This window comes from Chiloscyllium punctatum, chromosome 40 (assembly GCF_047496795.1).
Source record: "Chiloscyllium punctatum isolate Juve2018m chromosome 40, sChiPun1.3, whole genome shotgun sequence".
In the NCBI taxonomy this organism is placed as follows: domain Eukaryota; kingdom Metazoa; phylum Chordata; class Chondrichthyes; order Orectolobiformes; family Hemiscylliidae; genus Chiloscyllium; species Chiloscyllium punctatum.
In genome coordinates, this window is record NC_092778.1 from 44,510,295 (window position 1) to 44,516,554 (window position 6,260).

The window sequence follows — 6,260 nt, forward strand, 5'->3', positions numbered from 1 at the left end:
TTCCCTTCGCTGCCACCCCCCACAAACACACACACACACGATTACCAACTACTCGTGTGGGAATTACTTGATAATTTATCACTTTGATTTAACTCATAGGTAGCAACTTTGTGACAGGATTAAAAATCAATCGTTGCTACAATAATTTGCATTAGTATAGCGCCATTAATGGCCCAAGGCATTTTATGGGACGTTGCGGAGCGACATTTCATCATGCGCCACATAACATTATATTAGGTCGGATGACCTAAAATATTGTCGAAGAGGTAGACTTTAAGGAATGTGGGAAGAAATAAGAGAGAGGCAGAGGTTTATGGAAGGAATTACAGAATTTGAAACCTATAAACAAGTTTCTAAATTTCTTCATCGGACGCAGCATGTTGCTGGCTAATCCAGCACAGGTTCCCCATTCCTAATGTGCTGGAGGAGGTGGTGATAAACTGCAGTCCTTGGGCTAGGTACACTCCTGGTGCTGTTAAAGGCGAAGCTCCAGGATTTTGAAGGAGCAAAGTCCGGCTTCTGTGTGACTTAGAAGGGCATTTGCTGCTAGTGGTATTCCCATGCATATGCTGTCATTGAACTTTCATATGGTAGAGATCATGGATTGGGGAGGCAGATTCTCCAGTGGTGGAAACCGGAGTGATGGCAATCCGGAAAGTTGAGAAGGCCAGGATTTGTGGTACACAGGGAGTAGTTAGAGAGCTGACAGAGCTTGAGATGCGATACACTTCATGGAATGGCTGAAATGGATAAGAAATTTGATGAGATGACTTGGTTCTGACACACATGGCAGAGCTTTGAATGATCTCAAGTTTATGGAAGCTAGAACATGGACAGTTGGTAAGAAATGCATTGGGATAGTCAAGTTCTGGGTTAGCAAAGACAGAGGTGGGAATTTCAGTAGCGGATAAGCTCTGGCCAAGCTGAAATCACGCAAAGTTATTCTGGTGGAAGCAAGCAGTTGTAATGATTGTAGGTGCATAGTTCTTTTCAGAGTTATATAAAACACTCAATTTGTGAACAGTCTAGTTCCACTTCAAACGGGGGCTTGTGATGGGGGAAAAAAACAAGCACCTCTGCCTTTAACTGGACGAAATAACTGTTTACTGGGGCTATTTTCACTGGAGCGTCAGAGGCTGAGGGGTGACCTTATAGAGGTTTATAAAATCATGAGGGGTATGGATAGGGTAAATAGACAAGGTATTTTCCTCTGAGTGGGGGAGTCCAAAACTAGAGGGCATAGGTTTAAGGTGCAAGGAGAAAGATTCAAAAAGGACCTAATGGGCAACTTTTTCATGCAGAGGGTGGTGTTTGTATGGAATGGGCTGCCAAAGGAACTGATGGAGGCTGGTGCAATTACAAGCTTTAAAAGGCAACTGGTTGGTATATGAATAGGAAGGGTTTAGATGGATATGGGCTAAATGTTGGCAAATGGGATTAGATTAATTTAGCATATCTGATCAGCATGGACAATCTGGACCGAAGGGTCTGTTTCCGTGCTGTATATCTCTATGACTCAATGACCTGGTTCTGGGTGTCTGAACAGCAGTCAGACAATATAGAAAAAGAAGTAGAACTTAATATCATCAATGAACTTATGGAAATTGACACCATGCTTTTAAATGATGCCACCAAGGAATAGATGAGAAAAAAAGGCCCATGATGTCAATGAGGGACATGTCTATGGAATATTAGAATGAAGAAGTGTAATAGTTTCAGAGATAGAGAGACATGGATATCAAAAATCAAGAAAGTGTGACTTAGTCAATTAGTATCTGCTGAGATATCATGATTAATTAAAGGCTTAATGTTGGATAGTTGGGAATTTGAGCTGAGGAGATTGTGGAGGCATTGGTGGTGACATTTCAGGAATCACTGGAGTCAGGGAGGGTCCCAGAGGACTGGAAAATGGCTTATATAACACCTTTGTTTAAGAAGGGAGGGAGACAGGAGACAATAGACCAGTTAGCCTGAAATCAGTCGTTGGTAAGATTTTAGAGTCCTTTATTAAGGATGGGATTGCAGAGCACTTGGAAAAGATCTCTTATTTTCTATTACTAGCTAGCTCACCCTCATATTTCATCTTCTCACCCCTTATTGCTTTTTCAGTTGTTGATTTTTAAATACTTCCCAATCTTATGGCTTCCCACTAATCTTCACCACATTCTCATGTTTGTCCCCTTATCTGCTGTACCTGAAGTTAGATTCCTGACACTTTCCATACTCTCTGTACGATGACTTGTTCTCGAAACTTTAATAACCTCTCCTGAGCCCTGTCCCTCTTTAACTAGCTTAAAGTCCTTGTGACCTCAATTTGCACTATCTGTTCATTAACCTTACTCTGAATGCCTCATTAAGATACAAAACCTTTAAGGTTGATCTATTATCGAGTTTCCTACACTTTTATGGTTCCTTGTTGCAACATGACATTCACACATTCTGTCCCTTTCTTTTATCTCCTGCTAACAATCAGCCCTATCACAAACTAACAATCCTACCTTCTACTTTATCTTCGATTTTACAATTTTCCATGGAATTGAACCCATCCCATCCCTAAGTAGTTTAAAGCCACATCTGCAGCCCTAATTATGTTCTTCACTAGGTCTCTAGTTCCAGCACGATTCAGGTGGAATCCATCCCATTCGAACATTGCCATCTTTCCAGTACTGGTACCAATGAGCCATGAATTCGAACCTGTTTCTCCGATGCCAATCTTTGAGCGACACATTTACCTCCTTAATTTGTTGACTCTGTACCAACTGGTTTATGGCTCAGGTGGTAATCTGGAGATTACTACCATTTTTGTTCCGCTTTTTAATTTGGCCTCTCGCTGCTGATATTCCCTCATAGAACCTGTTTCCTCTTTCTATCTATATTATTGTTACCTACATGGACCATGACAACTGGACCTTTCCCCTTCCATTCTAAATTCCTCTGTAACCCAGATTAGATTCTGAACCCAGGCACCAGATTACTGTGTGCATTTCAATGCTCCGTTTTACAAAAACTGAGAGGTTTCATCTATCTTGAAAGACAAATAGGCTGAGGCTGTTTTCTCTGCAAAAGGGAAAGTTGAGTGGTGATTTTCAAATTTTGAACAGATTGCTGATCCTGATGTTTCAAATGTCAAAAAGATTTGTTAAGGTATATAGAAAGAATGAATTTTCTTTAATAGGGAGGCCAGAACAATGGGTCAAAATCTTAAAATGAGAGCTAGGATCAAGACAGCAAAACTATTTTAATTTAAGTGGGACTAAACTTAATGGTCTTATAAATATGAGATAGTCACTAAGAAATCTAATAAGGAAGTAAATTGGAAGATATGTAACCAGAGTTGGTAAGAATGTAGAACATTCTATCATAACTAGTTGCCAAATAGCACAGATTAATAGAAGGGGAGGCTGGATAAGCATGAGAAGGTGAAAGGGATAGAAGGATTGATAGGACTAGATGAAGAAGGATGGGAAGTAGGCTTTGCAGAACATAATCTCAACTAGAGCCAAGTGGCCATCTTTTGTGCATTAAATTCTACATAATTGAGGCAGCACGGTGGCTCAGTGGTTAGCACTACTGCCTCATAGCACCAGGGACTCAGGTTCTATTCCAGCCTTCGGCGACTGTCTGTGTGGAGTTTGCACATTCTCCCAGTGTCTGCGTGGGTTTCCTCTGGGTGCTCCAGTTTCCTCCCACAGTCCAAAGATGTGCAGGTCAGGTGAATTGGCCATGGTAAATTGCCCATAGTGTTAGGTGTATTAGTCAGAGGGAAATGGGTCTGGGTGGGCTACTCTTCGGAGGGTCGGTGTGGACTTGTTGGGCCAAAGGGCCTGTTTCCACACTGCAGTGAATCTAATCTAATCTATAACTCCCAATCAGTAGACCTGGCATGTTCACTTTGGAGTTGCAATGAGCAGCAACAGGAACTGCCGGCTCAAGAAATTAATGAAAACAACTCTTATTGTTTGAACATTGGGTTCATGAAATTCTCCCCATTCAGGTATCACTGAGGCTGGTTCCTCTAGAGAGACAGGACCAGGTGTAACCCAGCCTAGATTTCCATTGTTCAGATTTCCTCTGAAGATATAGTAACAGACTATGAAAACCCTCATAAAATTCCCAAGCCTAGGTCTTCAATTTTCAAAGTTAAATATTGCACAATACCAGGTTATAGTCCAACAGGTTTATTTGGAAGTACAAGCTTTCGGAGTGCTGTTCCTTCATAAGGTCGCGGGTGGGGCAGGATCATAGGACACAGAATTTATCGTAAAAGATCAAAGTGTTAATTCAACTGATGCGAAGTATTGAACAAACCTAGATTGCTGTTAAGTCTTTAATCACAGAGAATGGGGATGCAGGTTTTGAGTAATTAATATGTAAATCCCAAAACTTCTTTCAAGTCACAGTCCTGAGATAACTTAAGGTTTTATAAAAACATTGGTGACATCTCAGCTCAGACAATGCATTAAAGGTGAGATGTTAGAGTCTGTCTGTATCCTAACCTTTAGTCAGGCTGGTTCTATTTCCAAAGTAGGAATTTATAAAATATCACATGGACTGACTGCCTACGGATTCTGTGCTTTTTGAACAAAACAGCTACCTGAAGGAGCAGCACTCCGAAAGCTTGTACTTCCAAATAAACCTGTTGGACTATAACCTGGTGTTGTGTAATTTTTAACTTTGTACACCTCAGTCCAACACCGGCACCACATCATGGCTATCTTCAATTTTCAAATTAAAATCAAGGCTACTCACCTGTAAAACTGACACAAATCCTTTCACTTATTTAGATTTCCTTAAGTTGTCAGCTGTGCAATGAGGAAGTGTGGTTCCCAGGCAGCAGAAGACTTGTGAACACTGGAACCTTACAGTATTTAACTATCATATTATTAATACTTATTCATAAGAATCCCAGGAGAAACTGTTAAGCTGCTGTTAGCACTTTCATACTGTTGCATAATTCTGATGGCAGTCTGCATAAAGTTGCTTTCCCCTGGGTTTGCAATGTTTATCGTGATAATCTGATCTAGCTATTTGAAATGTGAAATGATTAATGGAAAGAAATTATTTCCTTTTTTGGGGAAGGCAGGAACAATGGATTAAATATTAAAATGAGTGTTTGACCATGTCCAGAAGCAAAATCAAAAACAGCATCTTCAAATAAAACCATAAGAAATAGGAGCAGAATTAGCTGTTCAGCTGATTGAGATTGCTCCACCATTTAATCATGGCTGATGTGTTTTTCAAACCCTTTCTCCTGCCTTCTTCATGTAACGTACAATCCCCTTATAACCAAGAATCTATCTATCTCTGTCTTAAAGACACTTAATAACTTGGCCTTCACAGCCATCTGTGGCAATGAGTTCCACAGATTCACCACCCTCTGATTGAAGACATTTCTCATCATCTCAGCCTTCACTAAGAGGCTGTGCCCTCTAGTCCTAGTCTCTACCACTAGTGGCAACATCTTCTCCATGTCCACTCTATTCAGGCCTCACAGTATTCCGTAAGTTTCTGTAAGGATAATAGAAATCTGTAACTCTTTCCCCTAAAAGCATTTAGTTGCCAGGGTTAAATGAAAATTTCAAAACCTGGATTGATAGAGTTTTGTTCATTAGGTGATATAACAAGGATACATAAATTGAAATGAAATGCACACTATACATGAACTATTTGAATGGTGAAACAAGTTGAAGGGTCCTAATGGCTGCTTCCGATGCTTATGATGTTTTTCTCTTCTTGCCTGTCTTAATGTTTTGCACCAAATTACTTATTGTTTCTTAATACTGTACACTTTTCTCATGGTCAGTAAAATACCTGGGATTGTAGTTTGGTTCTGTACTCATTGGAATATAGTAAAATGAGAGGTGACCTTATTGAAACATACAAGATTCTTGAAGAACATGACAGGGTAGATGGGAAATGGTTGTTTCCCTTTCTAAGACAGTCTAGAAGCAGAGGGCATAATGTCAGAATAAGGGGGAAACATTTTAGACAAGGTGAGGAAGAATGAGGGTGGCACAGTGGCTAGCACTGCTACCTCATAGCACCAGGGTCCCAGGTTTGATTCCAGCCTCAGGTGACTGTCTGTGTGGAGTTTGTACTCTCTCCCCATGTCTGCATGGGTTTCCTCCCACAGTCCAACGATGTGCAGGCTAGGTGAATTGGTCATACTAAATTGCCCATAGTGTTAGGTGCGTTAGTCAGAGGGAAATGGGTCTGGATGGGTTACTCTTCAGAGGGTCGGTGTGGACTTGTTGGGCTGA